Source organism: Caloenas nicobarica, chromosome 1 (assembly GCF_036013445.1).
Source record: "Caloenas nicobarica isolate bCalNic1 chromosome 1, bCalNic1.hap1, whole genome shotgun sequence".
In the NCBI taxonomy this organism is placed as follows: Eukaryota; Metazoa; Chordata; class Aves; order Columbiformes; family Columbidae; genus Caloenas; species Caloenas nicobarica.
Window position 1 is genome coordinate 41,099,786 of NC_088245.1, and position 27,334 is coordinate 41,127,119.

At 39.4% G+C, this 27,334-nt stretch overlaps 1 protein-coding gene across 1 annotated transcript in view; it reads right to left on the minus strand.

Annotated features, from left to right (window-relative positions):
• Positions 1-26,535, minus strand: part of MRTFA (myocardin related transcription factor A) — a 79,074-nt gene extending 52,539 nt beyond the window's left edge. Inside the window, exon 1 of the mRNA XM_065629757.1 lies at positions 26,522-26,535. The gene's annotated coding sequence lies outside the window, so the exon portion shown is untranslated. The remainder of the gene's footprint in view (positions 1-26,521) is intronic.
• Between the last annotated feature and the right edge of the window lie 799 nt (positions 26,536-27,334).

Here is a 27,334-nt window from a genome sequence, read left to right on the forward strand (position 1 = left end):
AGACTGAACCACACTCAAGTTCTAACCCTCCTGTGGATATTTGACCTTTAAATTCCAGGACCACACAAAATTTTGCCTGTGCAAAGCTGGCATCAGAACTGCAAGGTGCTACAGCTTAAAGCTCACTACCACCAAAAGGATCGCTCCCAGTTCACCTTCTCCTAGCCATTCACTCTCTTAGCCTCCTTAAAACCAGTTCTGACATTCATCTCATATCTTAATGACCTTATTGAACCTACTAAACAGCATTACCAACAGGTGGGATGAGCACCAGAGCTGCTGGCTGGTGAACACAGCTAGGAGGGAGAGAGGGGCCACACCATTCTTGATATAGGCTAGACTTTGGATCAACTTAGCTGTAATACAAAACTGCACCATCAGTTTTATCCCAAAAATTAATGTATTCTTTAAATTCAAATGAATGAGCAGATAGAAAGTGTGCTTACAACCCCCCACACCAACTTGAAAGGTGCATTTTTTCCTTCTTTCACCTCCAGTCCTCCCTGCAGAGGGTTCTCTGTCATCCTTCCCCCAGTACTAATATTCTCGGAGGACACAATGCCTGCAAGGATGTGTGTGCACACAATTTAGTGATGAAATCTAAACAATGTACTGCTAAAAACTGTCAAATAGCTGTAATATATGCTCACTCAGGCAATATGAGAAAGATCTCAGTCAAGGTCTAAGCCAGACAAACCCATATAAAGAAGTATGAGCTCACTATATTTGAAGATCTGTCTTTGATTTTCTAGCAAGCAGACAAAAGCTGGAAAAATAACAGAATGCTGCACCTACACCACTGTAAAGCTTTGATGTCTTAGGACTCTATTCATTTTATACTTCAGAATAAATACAGACTTCACACTGATACTTGTGTCACTTACTTTTTCTCAGCTAAGGATCACATTTATGTAATGTGAGTTTGCTTTGGATATTCGCAGGATCCTGCCTCCCACCAACAGTGACCTTCAGGAAGCAGTAGAACCACCAAGCTGGAAGCACTGTACATTCTTGCTTCCCTAGATCTCAGGAAGAGCCTGAAGTTTACATACTCTGATCTTTTCAACTAGCTGGTGACAACTAGTGCTGCCAGTCAGCATTCAGAAAACTTCTAGACATGACAGGTACCCAAAGGTAAAGCACCATGCAGATGTAAAAACAGGCAACAGCAGCAGGCATGCCTGGGAACCTGAACCTTGGCCGCAGCTTTTGAGCTGCTCTTCAGTCCCCCAGCCCACTCGGGGATATACCACCACCCCCACTTTTGGCAAGTTGGCTGTCATTGAGCTGTAAATACTGCGAGTTGAAAGAATAAAAATAGCTGCTGCACAGGCTGGAAAACCTATCAGGTGATGTCAAGGCGTGTTTTGAGCCATCCCCTCCCCCTACTCCCCCCCCCCACTTCCTTTCCTATGTCACTTTCTCATTACCTCACTGTCTCTAATTCTGAAAGTGCTTCTCTCTGCATCTTTCAGCTGCCAAAGTGAACTTTACACAGCAGCTAGAGCCAAATCAACCCCCAGCACATATATAAACTCTGCCACCCACCCCATTCCTTGGGATTCTGCCAGGATGTCAGTTTGCCTTTCCCTGAAAACACACATACGAAATCCATGATCCCTATCTGCAAAACACAGGAGCGAGAAAAATCACTTCAGCAAAGAGAATCAGTTCAGCCAAAGGAATGCAGCGTTGATCTGCATTTGATTAATTCCGTAGATAAGCAGCTTCCAACCAGCAAGGCAAGTCAACATTGTAAGGGAGGTGTGGAGAGACAGCAGAAGCGATGCCCCGTCCCTCTTTTCCTAACACCAAGTTGCTCAGCCCTGCCTTTCTCCCAGGCTCTGCAGACCTGAGGAGGAAGAAGAGGCAGAAGAAGGAAGCCAAAGCCTTTGCTCTTCCCATCTCTCCCCTCCCCAAACAAAGAACTCACTTCATCAGTGTTGCTGACCAAAGGTCATCTGCAAAGAGACTGTGGTGATATTGCTGCAGGGGCAGAAAGGAGGGAAGGAGAGAGAGGAAGGGAAGCAGAGATGTTAGTTCAGTTATGGCCCACGCCTCTCCTCCTCCCTCCCTCCAGGACCTGTTGTACTGAAGAAGCTGGAGGTGATAAAGAGAAAGAAACAGTCCAGGAGTCCACCCTACTTTAGATCATGACCCAAAAAAATCATTATGCAGCACATGCTCCTAAGATTACTACATGGGAGTTTTGCACCCGCTCAGAACGTGTCATTTACACAACCAAAGAAAGCAATGCAACTTTTAAAGACAAGTTGGTTAAATTAAGGTTTGGACTGGTTTGGTTTTGGTTTGGTTTTTGTTTTGGTTTTTTTGTGTTTTGGTTTTGAGTTAGAATTTTCTTTTGAAAACGACTACCAACAGTTCTATCAATGCCCTCCTTTAGAAAGCTGCACATACACTCCTTGCCTACAAAATGGTGTTGTCTGTGTAGAGATTTCTGCCCAAGACAAGAAATGCAACTAATAGGTACATTTCTCTAGCTAATGCAGTGGAAGGACTCCGTCCACAACAGAAAACTTCACAATAGAGGGCAGGAGGAAAGCAGAAGAATTAAGAGAAAGCAGTTTTATAGCTAGTTCTCAAACAACTGCAGTCCACTACGCATATAAGCCCAACAAAAACAAGCAAGTAAATGAAAAACACATCCAAACATATTTTATTTGTTATTGTTACCATTTTGGTTGATTAATTCTGGTTAGATGCAAACACTGTTGCATACCTCTTTATAGTTCAAAGTTACTAGCCCCTCTTCAAGTTACCACCCCTGCTGAGCCCCCAGAACTGGTTGCATGAAGGTTCTCACTCTGTTCCAGTGCAAAATTAGAAAGATTAGCTCAAATTACCTTTGCTAAGCCAACAAGCTCCACAGTAAGAGCTCACACATCAATTACGGCTTCTCAAATCTGGGGTGGCTATCTCCAGTGGAGGGGCTTAACTTAGAGCTGCTCCAGCTGGAACTGCAAAGGAATTCCCATCTTGCTCTAAAATAATTACTTAAGACCGAAGGTAGTAAGAGTAATAGTTCCCTGCTCTTAGGTAAGAGCAATAGTTTACCTGTTATAAAAAGAGGCAAAGGTTTTGAGACAGAGACAGTCACCCAAGATTCAACAAAGTTAAAGTTGTTCTTATCAGCCTTCCCGCCTACAGCTGGGTCTGCTAATTCACCCACATGCACCTCAAATAAATTTAACCTCTCCAGGGGCAGGCAGATGTGCTCACACACATGCAGAGGTACACTTCCCCACTACCACCACTGCACATAGACAAGGAATATCCAGAGGTTGTAGGAAGACTGACATGTAAGTACATACGGTGCCCAGTGAAGACCACTGAGCACAAGAGACCAGACTTTTTGAGACATTTCCGCTTGCAGATATTCCAGGCTTTAATTTAAGCCACTATGAACAAGGGAAAACAGAAAAACCCGAAACATTTGGTTTTGCTCTCAAGAGCAGAAAGAAAGAGGAAGTTCTGGCTGCCAGACCAAGGGGGATACTGAGCAGGACAGAATGGGAAAGGAGGCAATTTGAATTTGTCTTAAAACAGCAATTTCTTTTTAGGAGGGAATAACTGGGAAAGGACAGGAGAAATATACCCTTCCCCTCATGTTAAGGCATGTCTAAGAGTTTGAGGAGTTATGTCACTAATTCCTGTGGGTGTTGAGCAAATGATATCCTGCACTTCATCCTCCCACATCCTTTCAGCTTCTGGCAATAAAAGGTTTTTTCTCCATCAAACCCTCCTGCTGCACAAAGGGGCTATCTGCAAACACTTGGAAAATGCAATCTATTTTTAAACTACCTAAGCAAGAGAAGAAACGGCCAGGCTGCAGTCAATGTTCATGTACTACTTGTGAAAGTATTAGCAAACTCTTCATTTGGTTTGCAGCTTACACCAGCAGAATAGCTATTAGGTGAACCTTCACTACGTAATTGTGGCCTTTGCCGAGAAAGCTACTGTTCCTTCTCCAAACACATCAGGTACACGGGCAATGACAACATTGTTGAGGCTCAATATGACAATTCTCCTTGGTTAATCTGATACAGAATTGCAATCCCAGAATATAGATTTTTATTAAAATGTCTTTTTACCCTTTGTGGTTGCAGAAGACTGCTTCCCAAGTTGAAACGACTATGCACTAATGGAGGTATAACTCTAAAAAGATCATTAAGCATCTTACTCATTTAATATGTTAGTAGCCAATGTTAATAATTTTAGATGTGGGGGTTTTTTTGACTGTTAACTTCTCCAAAAATGATTCAAGTGCTTTGTCACAGTCAGGTAGTAGTAGAGGCTTAGATGAGGTAAAGTAGGAGGGGAAGTTTTATGATAACTGCTAAGCCAATTCAGTGGTTAGCTGCCACTGAAAGTAGTGGTCCCCTTTTCCATTGTCATGGATGCTCATCTCGCCCCACAGTAAAATATAGCTATTGTCAGGATTTTTTGAGACAGGAAATAATTTTGTCCTCAGAATGTAAAATTCAGTTCTTGCATTGCCAAATATGTATAGACCACCTCCAATGTCAAGTGCTCAAACTCCTCCCTTACTGCCAAAACTCTCAGCTATACCCTGGATAGATGCCAGTCTCAAGCTTTCATGGTGCCTTCAACAACTGAATTTATGTTTCCAATATGAACATGTATAACATGTCCAAGTTTGAATCTTTAGCTACGGCATAAAATAAGTCTGAGACAACGTCAAGGCCCACAGCCATTTAATTTCATGGAATGGACTGCACTGACCCTGGGAAGGGCTTCCAGGATCGAGTATGGACTCATCCTCACTCCAGATGTGCAGACATTACAGACCTTAAGTGCAACCTAGAGCATGAATCTCAAGAGAGATACAGAGTGAGACTGGGATAGTTTTTACCTGCATGCTACTAAATTATTCAGCTTTTGATTAGCAGGAAAAATATCCTGATTATGCTATAGTGGAAGGAGTTCTTTAATGCCTTCATGGCAGTCACTTGCCTATCACTTCAGGAAGATGCAGTTTTGATGATACTACCATTGCTTCTCGAAAGACTACATTTTTAAAGTAAATTGTATTCTCCATGAACCAAACCAAAGGTTTCTTTTTCTCGATGCTGTTCAAGGCTATAAAAGAAGACAGGCTCTTGGTATTAAATGTACAACTTCTCCCAGCTCATACATTATTTGTACCTCTCCCCAGCGATTTGGTCACAACAATCACAGATACCAGACCAAAACATAATGTTTTCCCCCAACAATCTGAATTGATCTAAAATATTAATGCAGTTAATGATAAATCCCATTTCCCAAGCATTTAAAAAGAACCACTGCTAGATGGAAAAGAAAGCTCACCAAAAACCAGGCTCAAGCAAGAAACAGTAATTTTGCACAGACAGAGCCATAAACACAAGCGCTCCCTTCAGTGAAAAACAGTGTGAGCTACGTTGCTTTTACTGCTTGGTACCTCAGTATAAGTTCCCAAGTACAGGGAATCACCACAAAATGTAACACTGAGCTTCATATCCTAAACTTAGCCTGCACATATCCATCTTCCAAACCTCTGCACCGAAGACCTTTCCGCATATGTGAGACCGCATTTTCTTACGCACCCATGATACTACCATCACTGGCAAAATTTTAAGGCAGAAAATATTTTAGAGAGGTAGGGAAAGTACAATAAAATACTGCACGTGGTTTGATCTGACCTATGTGGTTATCCAAAAGACAACAGGGAAACAAAGACATAGGCTTTGTTTGCAAGGAGCGTGATTACTTTTTAAACAAATTTTATCTCATATCCAAGAGTTCTGGTAATCCCAGCCATGAAAGCAAAGAGAAAAGGCAAGTAACAGGGGGGGTGTATCCTCTTCTGTTGCCCCAGCAAAACCTGCCAAATCTTATGAGTTTTAATCCCCAACTGGCTTCAAAACATTGAAAGGCATGTAGCCTAAGTGCTTACAACTATAAAGATAATTGTGCTTGGAACATAACATTCTGATTCAGCCTTCAGCTCTCTGTTCTGCTTCCCTCCTCCTAAATCTGTGAGCTCACCTGTGACAACATGTGGAGGAGTCTCTTCAGTCACTATTTTTCATTAGCCCTTTGGCACCCCTGTAAGATCTTTGTTTGTTGCTTTAGTATGAGTTACCAGAACTCATCAGTCAGAAACTCACATTAATTAACTCTAGACAAGTCGATTCTAAGAAAAACCCTTTGGTTTGATAAACTGGGCTAAAACAAGTAGAGATACTTACATGTAACACGGAGCCTGTGTGTCAGAACTGGAATTAGAAATCCTAGCATCCGTCTTTGGCTCCTGAATCTACATTATGAATCCAGACACAAGAGAGGGATAATTGAAGTAAAACCACACAAAACCAAACAGGTTGATGATCAAATTGACTAGACAAACATGCAACTGAAAAAGCTATGGTTTTATATGCCTGCCAGTTCTTATAATCTGACAGGACTTGAATGCTTGCTCTCAATATATCTAACAGCTGGCTTAACATAAGTCACTTACAAACAAACTCTTTAGAACAAAAACAATTTTAACAGCATAGACATTACCATATGCTTACTTTTGGCTATAGTAAGTCCAGAATTTACTATAAACTCACAATTCTCTCCCATCAGAAAATATTCTTGTCTGAACAAAACAGCTATTTGGCAAAATTGTCTCTAGGTTTGAGCTGTAATGTGGAGACACAGATGTGGTAGAAGAGGGGAGAGCAGTGGATAACATTTACCCTGACCTGGTGAGGCTTTTGACGCTGTCTCATGTAAGATTCTCATAGAGGAACTGATGGAAGTGTGGGCTGGTGAAGGGGACAGTGAGGCGGACTGAAAAGTAGCTGAATGGCTGGGCCCAGAGGGTGCACCAGCACGTGTTTGGGGCTGAGCGGCTGGAAAGCAGCTTGGTCGAAAAGGGCCTGGGGATCATGGTGGACACCAAGTTGAACATGAGCCAGCAAAGTGCCCTTGGGACAAGGAAGGCTAATGGTATCCTTGGCTGCGTGAGGAGGAATGTCCCCAGCAGATCAAGGGATATGATCCTTCCCCTCTACTCAGAAATAGTGAGACCACACCTGGAGCGCTGTGTCCATTCTGGGCTCCTCAGTACAAGAGAGACACGGGCGTACTGGAGAGAGTCCAGAGAAGGGTCCTGCAGATGACAAAAGGACTGGAGTGTCTCTCCAACGAGGGAAAGCTGAGAGAGCTGGAACTCTTGAGCCTGGAGAAGAGAGGGCTCAGGGGGGTTTTATCAATGTGTATAAATGCCTGAAAGGAGGCTGCAAAGAAGCAGCAGCTAGACTCTTCTCAGTGGTGCCCAGTGACAGGACCAGAGGCAATGGGCACAAAACAAAACACAGGAGGTTCCCTCTGAACATCAGGAAACACTTTGTTTTACTGTGAAGGTGCCCAAGCACCGGCACAAGTTGCCCAGGGATGTTGTAATCTCCAGCTTTTCAAAAGCTGTCTGGATGTAGTCTTGGACAACTGGTTCTAGGTGACCCTGACTGAGCAGGAGAGTTGGAGATGATGACTTCCAGAGACCTCAACCATTCTGCGATAGATGTGTAACCACCCTTTTCCAGCAGCTTGCTTGTCCATTCAAAGATATATAACAACCTCAGAGTAAAAAGGAAAAAAAATATTCTGACATGACAAATCTCATAATGGGGAAATGCACTTTTTAAAAAAAATATTCTCCTAAAAAAAAAAAAAAAACAAACACCCACTTCTAATCTCATGCATTTCTTAATTATTTGAGTCTATTATGCACTGTATATTCTTCCTTGATGCCTGATCTTTTCTCTCTCCTTGACTTGCTGCCCAGCCACTGCCACTCTTTACTGGTTTCACAATCTAGTGTGATCACATCTTACTGATGACTTCGGAGTTGAAATTGTTTCTCTTTCTGCCTTACTCGGTTTCACTATTCAGTACAGACAGTTTGAGCGATGTTACTCAAGCCAGATGAAATAACCTAGCATCTTGCTCCACTTCTCATTCCTTCTTTTCGATGGCTCCAGGTTTCATAAGAAAGTTCGGTGTGTTAATTCGGCTCACTGATCCAGCAGAAAACTTTTTTTTTTAATGGCTTTGTTTTGAAAAGTTAATTAGACTGCTCACAAAAAAGTCCAGTCGTAAAATTTACATCCATGCCAGGTGAGGCTAAGCAACAGGTGCACTGAGCTGCTAATGATGAAAATCAGAGAAAGGAGTGAATAAAAGTGCAGCCCCTTCCCTCAGTCATGGCAAATAGTTGTGTCAGTCAAACTGTTTCCTGTTATTTCACCCTTGAGTCAAGCTTCTTCATTTTAGTTTCAATCTCTTTAGCATAAAGAGATTGGACCCTGCCACATTTCTGTTAGGAATATCCTGAAGATAAACATACAAGCACATGCTGTGTAGATTGCCAGAACATGTACAACAGATCCAACACTCTGTGGACACTCCAGGATTACTCTTTGTACTACAAGCATACTATATACTTAATTTGCAAAAGCGCAATATTTTCAAGATATGTCAGATTTGTTATGATTACACTGCAGAAATGTCTGGGATTTCTGAGTTTCTTTTGCCCTCTCAGTTAATGGAGTGTAGTTCCAGCACGGCAGTCAGACATCTGGAAATTCTGCACAAGTCTTAGAAGAACCCCCATGGTCCCAATGGAAGGAGGGCGGGTGGGGAAAAAAGAAAAAGTGGACAGTCTGGGAAAATCAGACATATAGCAGTCATACCATAGTTTATAGGGAGGTGCAGTATCTATTATTAGATCAAACCACTGGAAATAAGAGCTCCCACAACAGTTCAGACCCCTTGCTCTCCACAACCAACTCATGCTTCGAGGTTCAGTCTGAAAACTCCTGTTCCACAATGCCTTTTCAGGATGTGCTTCTGCTATCAGCATCTTGAAGCCATCATGCTATATGAATAAAATTATGCACAGTCAACTTCCTTACACAAATTAGAGAGAACAAATTAAGCATTTGACAATGCCAGAGTTATGACCTTAGGACAGCATTTCCCCACACAGTCCTCCTACGCTTTTCCATCTTCTGCTCCCCACCTCTTCTCTCCTCCTCCCCTAAACCAGTTACTCACCATTCTTCACTAAAGAAGTACCTTTCCCCCCGTTCACTCTCAATTATTATCTACTCAAAATCCTAAATCAAGCTCTGCAATCTCCTGTCCTAATTAAATCAAAGGAAAGAGTAGTTTGCATAAATAACATTTTCTAGTTTTAGCTTCTAGATTTTGCAGCAAACTTTCCAGTCCTGCTTCAGGGCCAGAAGGTTAAACATTTCTCAGTGACGCAGGCTCCCTTAGCGAGAGAGTGATGAGGAAGTGGTCCAAAAAACCCTCATTCTTCCCAGGCACTAAATCAACAACTACAGCAAACAGCAAGTGCCTCTCACCAAGGAAAACTGGGAGGAGTGGAGCAGTCTCTTATCATAAGCAGTCACTTAGTCTGCCACCATAATGCAAAAGCCCAGCACAAGGAGGAGAAGAAAACAAAGTATAAGAAGAAGAAGAAGAAAAAAAATCAAAACCAAACAGAAATGAGACTGTGTGTAGTACATTTAAAGCTATACTGAAACAAAATTAAAAAAAATAAAAACAAAACTCAAAATTTTGTAGAATACTGCATTTCTGTTTTTAAATTGCTATTTTTTTTCTGGTCCATTGAGGTTGCTGGTAACTTTCTAGCTTAAACTTAAAGATGCTTTGACCTTTAAACAGGCTGAAATCTTCCTGCCTGAGACACCACTTTTCAGACACTAACACATGTCAGTATCTGGATTTTCAAGATAAGATTAGTAGGCTCCTTATGCAGAAACCTCTATTGCTAATCTGGATCTTGTTCTTGCTTAGTTTGAGGTAACACAGGGTCAGCAAGGGTGCACTGCAAAGTGTTTACTGTTTGTTTCAACTTCTAGTGAAAGAACTTTGAAGGCTCTAAGCTACGGGAGTGTTTTGCAATAACTCAAGCTCAAGATACTTTCTGAAGAGCTTAACTAAAAGTTTTGGGAGTTGTAATTTTTAACTGGTGGTACCTCAGTGCCAGACAGTTACTTTAATAAAGCAAAACTACTCAGTTTATTTTTAAAGGCATACATTTAATTTGAGTGTACATCAGTGAACGCAAAATCTAAATCTCAAATATTGAAAGACATAGACAAGGAAAAGCAGCTTCAATCAGAGTATCTCCAACAGAACAACAACAACAAAACAATAAAAAACCAACACACACAAAAAAACCCCAGCTCAAAGTCACTTATCATTACAGGCTGGTCAAGCTAGTTTATACTTGACTGGAAGCTACTACTTATTTCTTTAGGATATACTTGTTTCTGAGAGAGGAAAAAAAAAAAAAGAAAAAGATCAGGAAAAGACTATGAAGAACCATAAATACATTTCTCAACCTACTTCTCACACTGGATAATTAAATTGGTTCCTAACCTGTTGGGATTCCAATGCTGTGCATAATGCCTAGGAAGTATTATTAACATTACTCAGAGCATTTGATTTTTAAAAAGCACCATGATAGAAAGATTCAAAAGAGTGTCTGCTAATGTGACCTGTTGAATACTATTTTAGCACTTGCCTACTTAAGGATACTGAAAGTAGATGCAGCTTCTTCTAGTGAAATATTTTGCATATTTTGCACTAAAAGACACTGACAGACATGGTCATTTAATATTGAAAACTAGAAGATGTTTAACCGAAGAGAGAAATTCTAGGACAGCTTTCCAGTATGAGTTGCTGGTGAGTGAGAAATCTAAATGGTGCTCAATAAAATTATGAAGGGGAGTATATGACCTGATTACTTGCAACAGCAGGGGAGTGGGCTTTGTGACCCTGAAGGGTAATTAGAGTTCTGCTTCTTTATGACTCCTTACCTACTTAAACTATTGCTAAATTATGCAACATTCTCAAACCACACTAAGGTTAATCACAAAAGGGAGCTGTGCCAATGTAATTAAACTACTTTCCTATATTGATTCTATTAGTGAAATTCTCTTGACAAAGAAATTGAGGGGAGAGGGGGGCAATATATAATATCTTCCATTAAGATAAAGTTTCTCTTTTCACCTCCATAAAGCAGGGCTCATGTTTCCTTAGTAACAAATGAAAAAAAAAAAAGTTCAGACTGCCTCAAGATAACCAGCTGAGGTTTGTCCATTTGAAAAGACAATTTGAAACAAGTGTCAGTCCCTTCGTGGAAGAAGCCGAAGGTCAGAACAGCAGAGGGTGCTGTAAGTCTGAACTGAGGCTCAGCAACAAGGAGCATCCAGATGACACACCAAGCTGTAGGTTACCTCAGGTTTTGGGGTTTGGTTTGGGGGGGGTTGTCTGGGTTTTGTTAGGTGGTTTGGTTTGGTTTTGGGTTGGTTTTTTTTGTGCTGCAGGAGTAATTTGAGACTGGTAAAATCAGATGGCAAACAGTTACATATTAAAATTTATCTATATCAGTTTCCATATAACATCAAAAAACAACATAAGAGACATTCCCAAAACCTTATCAGTTACCTATAATCCCCACTACTGATCTATACAGCTCTAGGCATACATTATAGACTGATTCCTATAGAAGCTTAGATATAAAAAAAATCATATTTCAACGTCTATAATCAAAATATAGACTGGACATGGATCCCATTATCACAAAGAAAAATAATACTGAATCTAAACCCTAATGTAAATTTCTGCTGTCACACAGGAATGGAAACTTGAGCACTTTGTTAAACATTAGTCATCTCTTAAATCTGGCAAACACTGGATAGCAAGGAGTAACCAGGTAACTGGAAGGCAGAAGGGATGCGTGTCTGCGCTATATCCCTTTAGGCAAAGCTTGTGTGGTGTAATCGTCATTCCAGTTTAGAGAGACTCAGCATAACATACGTTCAGATATTAATCCAGAATCTAAATTAGTGGCAGGCCACAAAGATGCCTATGATTGGTCTGAGCCTATTTAAATAATCATTAAGTAATTTTTATAAACCGTGCCTAAAGACCCCAAATAACAAGCTGATTTAAATAATTCTTTTTTACTTCATTTTGCTCACGCACTTGAACTACGTTCCTGAAGAAAGGTTGATTCATATTCATCATGTAAATGAACGGGTAACTTACAGAATATGATGACAGCAATTAAACAGGGCCCATTATACATTATGCATTAATTTTGCAGCAAGGAAGGCTCTGTTTTAATCAAAGTTACAGCATATAAAACCTGACACGAGTTTACATGCATTTTAAACTTTCATTTAGTTTTTAATAGCAATTGGTGAATGATACAAAAAAATGCAGTACGATGACGACAATCTTAGTATGTAGACTGAAAACTGGTTAAAATGCACGCGCACACACCCCCCTCAAAATTTTTTCTCAACAGTTAGATTTTAAAGTAAGCTGGAGCCATAAAAAAAGTTCGGAAACAACACAGTGGGTGAACAATTGTTTTGTGTCTATGTCATCTTTGCTGGTTTTGAACAAATGCAGCCTATGTGTGCCCTTGCAAGTTAATTTTAGTTCACAGAATGGATAAAGACAAAAAACTGCACGTGTGTTTTTTTCCTACTCACTCTTTCTCAACCTGTAATATCACACTGCATAAAAGGAGTGAAGTATTTTCAAAGCATACACAAAAAATACTATTTCTAAAAGGTAATTTAACACTTCAACAAATACTTACTCCAGGTTTTAATAGATTTCCGACAGATTATTTTTTAAATTTAAAGTTATCAGTAGAAATAGGTACTGCTCAACTTAGTAATTCTAATGGGTAGTCTTTATTGTAGCCTGTCATTCTTGACAACAACAAAAAGCATCCTTTGTGTATTTAGTTTCAGTACAATCTTTTAACTCTAGCTTAGCTAACACAGCACCACAGTGATTTGATTACTCAATAGTTAATCACAGGGATAAAAGGCAGCAAAAGGTTATGTTCAAATCTTTCATGAATGGAATAACTCGGTAATGTGCAGCTTAGAGTTGTGCACTCCTCACTCCATGTCTTGTAACAGCCAACTCAGAACTTCATGCAGTTACTAGCTCTGGCATAAAAATTTCCATATTTAAAGCTGACTTCAGGAACGTCCCATTTGCTGCTTCGGAAAGAATTCCCACTGTATGATGACGATGAAGCTCACATAACTTTGTTCAGTCTTTGGATCACATGCAGGATTCTGGTTAAAAGCCAGTGAAGAGTCATTTTATCACTACTCGGAATATACACATCTCAGGGAACTGTAGCAGCAACCAGGGAACTCTTTACACTCCCCAGGAACTTGCTACCTAGATACAAAAGGTTACATTTGCAAATGCCATAGAGTCCATACTGAAATCCAAAGTGCTATTTTTAAAGTGGTGATGATGCAAACTACAGAGCTAGGAATGTTTTCTCCTCACCCCACCCTCCCTCCAAAACCAAAATCCCGATTGTGTTCAGTCAAGAACTCATTGCAATCTTGAAATTCCAAGTTGGGGGGTGGGGGGGGCAGTGGGGTGTGTTAGAAAAAAGAAGAAAAACAATAATTGGTATTTTAAGTTCTACTATTCAAACAAAACGGAAGGCCAAAAATCAGAAGAAAAAGCTCACAACTAGAAAAACCTCTTCCTAGGAAATAAAAACAACACTAAGTAAAAAATCCTAGTAACAGATGCTTGAAAAAGACAAGATGAAGTTAGAAGGCATTTTAGTGCGTGAATGAGAGGTTACTCTTATGAGTAACCAAAAGCCAGCACTGAATTTAAACTTTATTTAAAACAAGAAAAAGAGAAAACCAGCCACAAAAACTGCAGCTCTGACATCTGTCACTCCTGAAAGAGCTGAAGAGGGGGACACCTCCCTTCTGTGAATCCGCAGACATGCTGTCCCCTTTCTTCCTATTAAAAGTAGTTTAGCAGCTGACATCACTAAAGCACTTCGACTTCAGTCCTTTAAAGAGGGAAGAGAAAGAGCCTGGGATCTGTGTTTTGAAAGAAAGAATGACTGGGATTAGCACCAGTTTGTCCTAAATTGAGTTTAATATATCCCTAATCTGCTGAAGTAGTTCAAAAATGCAACTTTTCCCCTGAAAATGATTGAAGTTTTGCATTTGATTCAAGATGACACTAATTTTCAGCTGAAACTATTGATCCTTTTTCAGAATCAGTTGGATACAAAGCAAATTAGATCAGAGAAATCAAGTTTTATCCACTTTAGAGAACTGAATTATTTCTACGCTCATTTACAGTGCTGACTTCAAAACAACACTTCTTTTGTTCTCTAAATATGCGTGGAAAAAAAACCCTTGTTCATCTAAACGACACTTCTAGCTGTTTAGAACAACCTGCTTCTAGTTTGCATTGCCTGGCTTGATCTCTAATAGATTCTAAGGGTTTTTTTCAGCAGGTCAATGGAACAACATATCAAAACCCCAAGATGCTATCCAGTAGATCACTCAATGTTGAAGAGATCATTTTTTTCAGTATACTCACAGAAATTAAGATTACACAGAGACAATTATTAATGCGCAACATATACCAAGACAGTGCAAACTACAGAATAGTGCACAAAAACAAACCAGTGCTACCCAGAACAGGAAACAAAGAAGTTTTGAAGTAGAGCAAAATTTAGGTGAAATGAAATTCATTTTAAAAGTAGCCATCTGGCCAAGTGCTAACATCCATTAATTCTGGCAATGCACTCTTGGAGTCTAAGTGTCCATCCATCCGTGCAAAACATCTGCAAAAAATGATCTGAAATTTAGGGTTTATCTATCTGGCTGATTCTACCCATGTATGTGGACTGCACACATTTCTGTCCAGCCACCTGCTACAAGTCATAAAAAGAAACTTGTGAACAATAATAACTAAAATAAAAAAGAAAGTGAAATTATCTTTGAAAGTTTGTATTTGCCATTTAAGCACAAAATTGGCATCACACCCAAGACTCCTGAGATTCCCTAAGTTGCATGAGTCCCTCATGTGGCTGTTTAAAAACAGTTATAAGTGTGACTGGATCACAGACTGTGTCAAAAAAAGGTATTCTTATAGCACTCTGCCCTCTTCATTTAAAAAAGACTCATTCTTTCAGTGGGTCAAGCACTCTTACAGAACAAAGCCAGGTCATATCAACAAACTATTCAGCCCGTATCTTGACTGAACAGTGACCAACAGCAAAAGAATTTGCAAGATCTCCATATGGCATAAGTAGGTAATGACATGAATAACACAAGGGCTTCAGGGGAACAAAAAAGAGAGGCTACATAAGGAGATTAGGTTGAAGTAGATAATGGGAAGGAAACAGTAAGCTTTTGGAATCGGCAAATAAATATAAAGAAAACAAATGAGTCAGATGCTGAAAGAGTCAAGGCAGCAAAAAGGATCAAGTGACTCTGAGAAAAACACTAATGAGGGAGCTCCCACTGCTAGGAACTTGGTATGGATAGACCTGCACATGAACTTAATTTTCAACAGAATGAAAACACACACACTGGCACAGGGCTGTTTCCAAAACTGTCTTCTTGAATACGAAAGTAGAATTTTGCCTCACTGTGTATGGCTGCTTTTTGAATGACGGAGTCAGTAATACCATAGTTCTTCAAACAACTTCAGTAGTCCAATGAGACTTCAAATACAGCAGTTAAGTTTCTGCTCTTATTTTCACCATTTTTTTTTCTAGGTCTACAGCCTTTTTGAAATGTCTTTTCAGCCTGATTTTTCTCTTTCACTTTTTCTTCCTCAGTTGTCATCTCTTGTATTGATTTTTTTTTTTACTCTCCCCTTTTTCAGTTTGATGGGTGTGTTTAATTTTTTCTAGTTAATACAATGCGCATCTCGCTAGTCACATTGTTCCTGCTTCACTTTTGTTTGAAGAAATACTCCATCCCTGCTTAAGCTATTATGCCCCCAGAATAATGAAGTTGTATTCTCCCCCTCAGTTCTTTCTCTAAAATATTAAGAATGTTTTCTCATCTTTAGTATCAAAGATGTTGCGTTTTATGTGCCCGCCAACATGGAATACAAACATCATTTCGTATGTCAGCTACAGTTTCAGATACTGTTCCTTCCTGAATGGACACCTGTTAGTACCCAAGCATTAAATAAGCACAGTCCTATGACCTGCATGCTTTAAGAACATTTGGTCTGCGGAGTGCAAGCTGTGTGAGGTCTACCAGCATAATTTATTTACCCAGCTTAGGCCATGATTCTTCTACTTCTTCAGTGACTGTTCATAAACCTTGATGAGTTGACTGAAACAACTGTTTCCAGCTTGCATCTTTCCAGCAGGGCTTCTGGAGATGAACATCAGGACCAAGAAGCCTTGAGAAGTCTTTTCTCATTAGATGATTCTAGCTCTTAACAAGAGACCAATTTCAATGTCTAAAAAGTCTCAAGTAGTTTGCCCAACAGACAACTTAATTACCTAACTAAGCCAAATAACAGTAGCAACCAGTAGCAGCTATTAATTAGTCACTATTAATTTTTTTAGAAAAAAAAAAGTTTAACAATTTGGTCTCAGTATCAAGTAGCCTTTTTTCTTATCCAGAAGCTTGTAATACACTTCCATTATTCAAGACTGATCTTTAAAACTCACTATGCACATGGTTTCACCTTGTTGTCATGCCTAATTTCCCTACCAATCTTGGGAATCCATCTATGTTAACATTTGCCTGCTTCTTGCTTAATATTTTTCCAGCAGTGGTTGATCCAGGAGAAAAGAGAGCTGCCACTGATGGTGCAGTAAATCTGTATCCCTCATTAGGTAAACTAAGCTTGCCAGGAAATTGCCTCATTGCCAAACGCCACTGCATAATCTAGGACTAGGGTTAGCTGACTTAAGCGAAAGCTACATACAAGTACTCTTTAGTGGGAGAAACTCTCACTCTAAGAATTAAATGCAAGCCTCAGGAGTTTTCATCATTTGGAAGAAACTAGAAACACAGCCACAAATTAAGTTTGAAAAAAGTAATACTAATGAGGGCTGCTTCCCCAATTTTAACAAGTCTTATTTTATTCTGTGAGTTTCCCCAGAATATCATGCACAAATTCAGTTACAAGAACCCCAAAATGTAAATTCCATGGCTCTTCCTTGTCTGCAAAAACAACTAACATAATTAGAAAACATCTTTTTTTGGGCCTTTATGTAACAACTGTCATATCAAGAAAAAATCATTTTTTTACAACAAAGACAGATTAGATACTTTCTTGCCATACACGTCCTCTTCAATACCAAACACCTTGCTAATGTCTAAATCCTACCTCTAAAATTGACGGACTGCAAGACTATGACTAGAAGAATTATGTATTTTGTCCAAACACCCTTCTGAATTGAGACAAAAACGATGTATTCCATGTAAGACATAGCCCTGCCATAACACCTTTCTTGCCTATCTACAACAGGAGGTGGAAAAGCACACTTCAGTTCTCTGTAAACAACAAAGAACACAACCATATGTCAGAACTATAAAATAAAGGTCATACAAGGTCTTTATAGACATACGCAATCTTCACAGATATTTTACAAAACATAAGACTCTAAGATAGGGAAATCAGTGCCACAAATTCAGGAAAAAAAAAATCTGAAGAAGATGATACTAAATTATGAAGTTATTGTTTTACTTGTCTCTTTCCAAGTCACTACTGGAGGAAAATAAAAAGTATCTAACATTCAGAAACAAATCTGTCGTGACGTTTTTGGCATTACGTGTGTTCTGCTTTTCAGGCAACACTCTACAAGAGATTAAGAGTACACAAATGCAAACCCAAACTCCTAGGCTACTACTAGTTTGCGGTCAAATCTTAGCAAGGTTACAGTCAGTCTCTGTTCCCGTCCATAGAACGACATTCATATCTATACATATTTGTTAAGTTTCGTGACTACAGAATGTTCTAAAGCCTCAGATAAAAATGCTCTACAGAAGTACACCATACTGTCATCAACAGATAATTCTCACTCTAGCGTGTCTTACACGCAGAAATGCAACTCTGTACATATCTAAGAGGTAAGCATAGTATCACAAAAAGACCACAGTATCTAGGACAAAATTGTATAAACACAATACCGTTTTCATTCTCAAGGAAACAGTCTTTCAAGATATAAAATATTTATTGGGAACTTTCAAAGCTGAAGTGTTTTCCCCAAAATGCACAAGTTAAAATCTCTCCAAAGTATCAAGAATATCTTTCATCGAAAAATAATTACCAATAAAGCTGCATAAATCAGCCAAAGCTAAACAAGTCCTAGATTTGACTGGGATTTTCTAATTTTCATGAGGCACCTAAATTTAACACCAGGGACCAACAAATGATGAACAGAAAGATAATTTCTTATCTGGCGAAGCTCTAAAGTGATCAGTATTTAATAACCAACTAGCATCCATCTAACACCTGCACATGAAGTTACCACAGAGCTCTAATTTGTCTTCATTTAAAGCCACATAGCCTCCTCGTACTCCCTAGATAGTTCAGCAACCATGATTCACTAGCAAAATCTACCCATGGCTTATGTTTGGGGTGATACCTGATTGGAGTGTTGTCATCTGCATTTCTGGTTCCAGCAGGGTCATGTTGATCCTTTTCTCAACAGCTACAATCCCTTAAAGACCTCTCTTTATATAGATATATATATAGATAAAAATACATTAAAAAAAAATCCAAGAGGACCTCTCAACTTTAATCTTGCTCAAAAGTTGAAAAAATTCTCATCCTTACATGATGAAAACTGTGCCTACTGAGAAAACTCAGCCTTTCAACATGCAGTTCTCTGCTTATTCACTACAGGCAAGTTGGAACAGCCCAGAATCAAATTACTGCTAGGAGAAAAATGAATACTCAAAGGAGAATGCAAGATGTGTAGTTTGCAGAAGGTCCGCCCCTTGATGCTCTGTAAGGGAGGGCAGAGGAAGGGGTCAGAGACACTAAAACTGGCAGTTTTTTCCCCTTTTAAAAGAGAAGGATGACGTCTTGGGTAGACTCTCAATCCCCTAAGGGGCTCTGCTGATGAGGCAATTTCATTCCAAGGGCAAGGAGACCCAGTGTTAACATAAACATGCAGACATCCTCAGCTTTGAAACAACGCGGCCAAAAACATACACATCCTGCTGATAGATCAGTCGCCACTCTTCGATCTTTACCAGTCCTTTTTCTTAATAACTGCACTATTCCTGTATCCCTATGAACTCCTCTTGCTGCCCACTAAACCTGAGCTACTGTAACAAAGGACTGGAATTTCTTCCAAATAGATGGTAGCATCTGTTTCTTAAAAAACAACAAAAAACTAACCACTCTTTCTCCTTTAGACTTTTCCCATTGTGGATCACACCCTCCCTCCAACCTGTCTAGAGGTTGGGGGGTGGGGAAAAAAAAAAAAAGCGCACCATGTTTCCCCATATACAGATTATTAGTTTCAGATGGTTTTGGAGAGTTGACAAAACCTTTATAGTCAAGTATTTATTGAGTAAAAGATAAAAATAGAATTAAGCCTTTCCTCACTAGATGATTCTAGCTCCCAACAGAAAGGAAATTCAATTTTGGTCTCTAAAGAGTCTCAAGTAATTTGCCCAACAGATAATTTAATTATCTTAACAAACTAATTCCAATGCTTCTGTCCCCAGAGCAGCTTTCCCTTATTCCCCATCTTTCCCCAAGGCTCATAGCCATTTCTCATTAGGTCATCTAAGTAAGTAACTGCATATATTTGTGCCAAGCCCAAAAGTATATTGAGCTCTGCATCAAAGATACAGACCAATTTTTAGATTTAATACCCCTTTGCAGAAGTCAGAATCTCTCTCCTGCCACAATAGTATTCATGAAGATGAGTAACTGGGTGTGCAAAACTGCTTTTGCACTGTTTTCTGACCTCTCCAATCTTAAATACCTTCAGGGCTTCTATAGCACTCAGATGCAAGGACTCCCCAACAGCTGCTCGACAGCTGAGAGAAGGGTATGGCAGGTTTTAACATCATCTCATCCTTCCCCCACACAAACACATCTGGGGCTTCAAAGAAGGCAGCAGAAACTCTTTCAGCAGCTTTAAACAATACAGGAAAATCCCTTACAGTGATGATGTTGTAGTATTTATCTGATTTCCATATTCTTTACATCAGTAGTGTTTCGTAAAAGGACAAGAATCAGCTGATTTGGGCTTCTCTCATATTCAACCACCACCTATGCAGTCCTAGATTCACAGTCAGACTAGACAGAAATTGCAGGCCTAAATGTTCATTCTTGCTGTGCAATCCTTATGGAAAAGAACTGCAGTGGTACACTGTATTCTGAGAATTTAGAGACACTAGTGACAGAAATAAATCACTCTAACACCTACCCTGAATATCCATATCAATCACAAAGGAAAACATTTTCAACAGAATGTATACTTATTTTTCTGGTATAGGGAGAAGCAGTATGAGCCAAGTAGAAAGGAAATCTTTGCTACAGTGTCCAAGAACATCACTTAACTCCCTGAAGTATGTACACATGCATTATCAGTGACCATGAACAGGCAGATGAAATTTAAAGTATTAACCAGGATATTCCTTATCTGACCAGCAAGGAAGACGAAGACTGCGCTACCAAATGTCTTCTGACAGAAACTTCATTATACTTTGCAGTAATGTATTGATCGTGACAGAAGGAGAGTTACAGCCTGCAGAAGTGGCTAATAGTAGCCCAATATAAATGAATTATAGAAAATTTGAAATTTTCCTGAGGAAAGCCACACATTCCAGCAGCAGGCTATCATGCAAAGCTAGGATTCAGTTTGCTCAGTACTAGCAGCAATTGACTGTTGTGAAACGTGCAATCTTTCTTGCATGAAGCAGCCACTCATTGTTTAAGTAGAACAGACTGAGAATCCTGCTGAATCGCATTCTCCCTTTAAAGAACCAGACTTCCTTTCCCCATTACTACCCTTAATATTTTAAACATCAAAACCAGCAACAGAAGTCTGTACTCACACAGACAAAACAGCTGCCCAGATCTGGGCCTGACTTGTTTAGCGAGTCGTACAAATTCATGAAAAAGGAATGTTTTCTTAAATAGCTATCAAATTGTATGTCTGATGTTCATCCATCAGCCCTGAAACTCGAAACCTCAAATGCAAAACGAAATAAGAGAGAAACTAGAAAGGAGAAACAGAAGGGAGAGGAATATTATAAACCAGTGATTTGTTAACTTGATCAGGAGCAAAAAAAAACTGTGTTGAGAGCTAACTTGTTAAAGCCACCACATTAAAGCTGGCTTTGGCATTACTTCTTCCAGCTCAACTATTCCCCCATCACTATTTAAAAGTTTGTTTTAAATATTTTAAGAGATTACCACTTCTCAGCTGTTTAGTAGCTCCCATCAGTAACAGGCCAGTCATTTCTATCATGCTCTGAATCTCATAGCTCTATCAGAAACTTTCAGACAGCATGCTAAATTTATAGTCTCCTGGGACATAAAGTCTCTTAACACAAATCTATCCAAGATAGACTGGTTGTTTTTATTCTACCAACCATTCCACTTACTCACACACAAGAGAAAACAGCAAGCCTCATTGGAATGTATGTGAAGGACAGATCAGAGAGAGCGCTATATATTTCCTGTCTTGATCCTTTTCTTACAATACAGACTTAATCTTCTTCACATGTGAGTTCTGGATGAGGCAAGTAACCACCACTTGGTAATTAAATGTAACTCTGAGTCACACTATTCCAGAAGTTGGACATACGCTAGAACAATTAAAAAAAAAAAAAAAAAAATCACACCTCAAAATCATTTCAGAATAATCCTGTCTCTTTAAAACCCTTTCTCAGGCATAAAGTACCACCCTTGTTGATAAGCAAACATGCCTAACTTCTGAAATGAGTTCACAAGTCACAACATTAACTTTTAAAAAGGAGAGTTTATGACATAATTTTAAGAAAACATTATCAATGTTTTTAAAGTCACAGTAGCAAGCAGATAGTTATAAAATCTGCAAAATCACTGTAATAAGTTATATTTGAAATAAATCCTGAATCTAACTGCATTCAATGTAGTGACAATCCAGGATAGGAAAGGAAAAGAAGCGGAGGGAGACAGGACCATGTAACCTAATAAAAGTACTACACAAGCAATCATCTACACAATTCTTTGAAATAAAACAAGGTGCCCTAATCAACATTTTAAATATTATTCCTGTCTTTTAACAGTAAATGAACATAGGCACATAGACACTAAATTAGCTCCTTAGAACCATTTTAAAAGTTCATCTCAGCTTATGTGGCAACAACTAATCCCATGTTTTGTACAGCACTTGGTCTTTACAGTAACAGGAGTACCTTCTGATACCTAAACCACACGCCTGTTACATGACTTCAAGCCATACCGAAATTCCACACATTCCAACTAGTCTCCTTCCCCCCAGCACATATGGTACTTTGTAGAAGGCAAGCATCCCAGATCAAGGAAACCCCAAAAATTGACAAGCTGGTACAAGTTTTGTCCAAACCTGTAATCATAAAATGCAACAGTTAATTCGAAAGAATGTTACCTCATCTTAAACAAGCTTACAGTGAGAAGAAACCAGGACTGTTGTAGGTTTCTGACAATGTTTTTCATGACCTCTGGACAAAGATAACTATGAATTCATCTGGAGAAAATGGGTCAAGAGAGAGGGTCAATAAGGTAGTGGAGCAATTATAATAATTTCAAAGTTAAATAAAAGGAGAACTTTGATCAGAAATGATCAAACTACTTAAGACTTGTACATTCGTCACCTGTTTTTTCTCCTTTTGTTTGTAACCACATTCATCAAGGGCTTGCTCTAACCCTGCCCTAAGGGTTGGGAAAAGTTATCTTGGCATCTTAGTATAGGTGACCGAGAAAAATCAAGATACAGTTAAGAGCTTCAGATGACTCTGTAATGACCTTTTTTTTTTGGCTTGTGTGGCAACAAATGAGTCAGTCCTAGGTAATCTCTCATAGTCAAAGAAAGTTGAGGCCTTGATGTACATGGGTAAAAAAAGGAGAAGGAATGTGAATTTTGGGTAGAAAATCCACTGTGAAGCACAAATTAAATAACTACACCTTAAATGTTCCATTAAGCTTGATGTCTGGATAGAACTTAATCATTGTGTCAAAATATTTTACTAACACCTTACCACATAAAGATTCTTTCCACTGAAGTGACAAGAAAGTGTTTCATAGAATCATAGAATGGTTTGTGTTGGAAGGGACCTTAAAAAAATCATCTAGTAGTTTCCTATCTATCTGTTATGTTCCAGTACTTCACAAATATCCTTAATAGCTTTTATTGCATTTAAATTTAGTGTAACTTAATAACAACTATTCAGTCATTTAAGGTCTTCACACCCATGTATCCAGGTGTACCTATTCCTGTAGGTACATACATAATGTGTAGCTGTGATAAGAAAGAAAAATATGAGGAGATTGGGTTTGAAACAAAACAAAGCTAACAAGAAAAGCCCCAGAAACTGTCACTTGCTGCTCTTCAGTTCCCTAAGACCAGGGGAAAAAAAAAAAAAAAAGGAATCCACTATTCTAGGACATACGGCAGCATGTGCCTACAGGACTGCACTCCCAGTTCCCCCATGGGATACATAATTCCATGATGCTTCACATGCCAGAGGGATTTCTATTTTAACTCAGCTAGCGATTTATGTTCCAGAACCATGACCAGAAGTAACATATTCAGTACAAATCCATGCAATATTTTTCTACAGACATCTACAGATAAACAAAGCCTCTGTCAGCAAAAGTTACACAAAGGGTTAACCTGTTAGAAGCACTCAGAGTAACTAGTTAGTTCAGCTGTGAGTCAGCAATGCCTGTCTAGAACGGCAAACAGGAGACCCTTTGACACAGATAGGCAGCCTCCAGCCAGTCTCCTGTTTACCATCTCCTCCCCTCCCACTGCCACTCAGCTTGAATCTTCCTCATACCTTGAATTTGGCAGGTTGTCACAGAAGCAGTTTCACTGCACAAGATATGTTTCTACAACTACTTTGGATTGCTCAAATGTTTAAGCAGATTGTCATCTCACTTAAAGGTTTTTTTAACGTGTTTGAAGCCAAAGGCACAACAACAAAGATAGACCATATTAAAAAAAGGACTTTTAACAAGCTCAACAGCTTTCAACAGCTGTCCAACCTCTACTTCAAGTGAAAAGTTCCCATTTATTAATTCAAAATGCATCAGCTATGTTTCTCAACAGCTCACTAAGCCAAGACTCCTTTTATGCTGTGACAGTTTGCAGATGACCATATTTCAACAGCACTTTTCTGTCCCACAATACTTTAATGAATGTACACGCAAACAACACATAACAACATACTGCAGTCTAGGAGAAAAGAGCGTTGTATACCTCTGAAAATAAGGACTATTCAGGTAGTCTACATGAGGGACTTTGGACTTTATGGCTTGTCTGAAAAGCTACACCTCCAGCAGTAAAATTCCCACTATTGTGCTGAGCCCTGATAAAGAATCAGCTCTGAAGAGACCCACCTAATGAGTCATTTCCGGGAATATCCTAATTTTCTTTGGCAAAAGGTATGGGCGGAGGTATTACTTTTCAAATACTTTTTAAACTCAACTCTATTTTACCTGTTGCAGTCAAGCAGATCTGCAGCCCACAATGACACAGCTTCAAGGTTGAGTCCATAAAAATAACATCATTCTGATAGAAGAAAATCATCTATTTCTGTAAAATATTCCCAATGCACCAATTTTTAAACTATCCAAACAAATGAATCAAAAGATTGTATTTTCTGTAACAGAATATCTTTTCCTCTGACCATAACAAATGCTGTTGTATCCTGCTCGTATCCATTCAAAGTGCTGCTACAAGTTTCATTTTCCTAAAAAGATACTATTATCTGTTCCCAACACTACTATGCCTTCCCTGTGGCATTAAGAATAAACTGCTTCTTCCCAACTTAGGACCCTTAATGATGTCTTATTCACCAAGATAAGAACTCTGCCTCCAGTAAATTCCCAAAGTCACCTTCAGGTGGGCAGCTGTCACATTTTGGAAACAAAGGTTGGTATGTTTTTCCCATGCTGCCTTCAAGCCCTCTATCACCTTCAAAACTACCCAGTTAAGTTTAATTTGAAATCTTTCCTTGTTTTCATAACTACAAAATGCCCAGTTCCCATTTCTTGTCTTTTATTTACCACCATCACGTTTATCTCATACTTAGAGGACTGCAAACATTAAAGATTAGAAGCTTTTCATCCTTTTTTTTTTTTTCCAGTTTCCAGCTTCTCCATTTTTAAGGCCTGCGAACAGAACTGTAATCACATAATGATGGTATAATGTATATGAATGAGGAAACTCTTTTTTATCCTCTTAAAAGCAGTATTCTAGGTTGAAGTTAATTAATCCTTCCAACTAGTAAACCACTGATACGCTGTTGAGAGAAGGGCATGCTCAGTTTCTGGAGGTAAAGAACCAGGCATATCAAGTGAGGTATCACTCCAATCCAAACTACTGTCCTACAGTTCATATATTCTAAATCACTTTACCATAAGCATTACATTCTCATATAAAGCCACTCCAAAGCTCCCCAGCATTTCTAATATGCTGTGCCATGTAACTCCATGTAATGCATATAATGCAACATATAATGCCCAACACTGTAAGGCACCAGGACTCAACCATGCTCAAATCCATAGTATGTTGCAGGTGAGCTTGATAGCAAGAATTTAGACTCTAGCAAGACCTTCATATTGCCAAGAGCCACCAACAGATACTGCAGAGGCTGGAGTAAAGGGAGATCACCAGGAGGAATCCCCAAACAGAAGCCACCAGTTACCAAATGGTTTCATCAGTCAGTCACAGCATGGGGCTGAACACACTGTCTTTCATGGGAGCCCTCAGCTTCAGACAGTTCACGTTTTTCCATAAACAGAAATTCTGGTCACCAAGAGACCCTGTATTTTGCCACTCCACTGTCATTCCCCAAACAGAGGTATTCATACCATAGTTGTCCATAAGGTACCTGTAGCTCGAGAAACATAGGCAGGTCATTCTCACTCTAGGATTAGAAGGCCTGCTGGGATATTTCGTTTTTAACTCTAGGTCTTGTGCCTTCTTCTAACAAGTCTGACAAAACTTTTCAGACATGTGCAGTGAGAATGGTACTCACCCTTGGTAAGTGCAGACCAAGTTGGCAAAGAAAAATCTACAGATGGCCATAGCCTGAAGATGAGCTAATACTTCCTTTGACTGTCTCAGCTTTTCACAACTTTTAGTCATCACAAAGCACATGAAAGTTGTTTCTGGCATTCACCTAAAACAATAAACTCAAGCCTTTGTCACTGGAGCTCTCTGGAACTTCCATAGCCAGTAACATCAATCCTTCCCATCAAACGATGTAAATCAGTTTTGTCAATTCTAGATTATTAGTTCTTCATACAAATAAAACACTGTAAGAAGTAATAAAAAGCAACCCTGTCATCAGAACACATACCATGACTACACCACCAGTACTTCCTCAGTGAGGACATATGTCAGGAGACACAAGTGCACTGTACCACTTACCATTCTTCCTTTCACTGAGGGGAGGCAGGTTGGGGTTTCGGCCATGGTGGAGGCTGAGGGTCAGCTCGGGCTGCAAGGAGAGCTCCTGCAGCTCATTGGCAACAGCTTCGCTCTGAGGGCTGGGGGCCGCCGAAAGTGACACCAGCACCGGCTCGTCATCATTTTCGCCAGCCCCTCCTCCGTCCAGCCCATTTCCAGCAATGACGGAAGGGGGCAGGCACACCACCCCGGAGAAATCCACTTTGGCTTTCGTGATGGCAACCTGCAAGACAAACAAACAAACAAAAGCAAAATTTCACACCAGAGTCTTAACCCACATGTCCAGTTCATCACGGTGTCTCCATATTCTAGACAAACACATTCTTTAGCACAGTGTTTGTGTTATCATCAGTTCAAATCCAACTTGTGATTGAAACTTGCCAAATTCAGCAGTTTATAAACTTGCATAAACCTCCAAAAGTGTCACCACAGAAACTAAGAAAATGATAATAATCTCTAGTTTCATCAGTAAAAAGTGTGAGAACATTCTCGACTTTTGGTACTTTAGGAACCCAATCTTGAGAAGACACAGACTAAGTTGTTCCATTGAAGCCGGCCTATCCAGAACCTTGCTGAACTCTTGATTACTCTCCTTTTATACTAACAATGGTGTTTTACCAGGACAACTGTCAATTTGAAATCCAGTCACGTAAAGTAATCCTTCATAATAAACCTGGAAGGACAGCCGAGTACAACAACTGAGGATTTTCAAATAAAATCATTTGCATTTCAAAAAATAATTATATTGTGCCATTCTCTCTTCTCCATTCACTA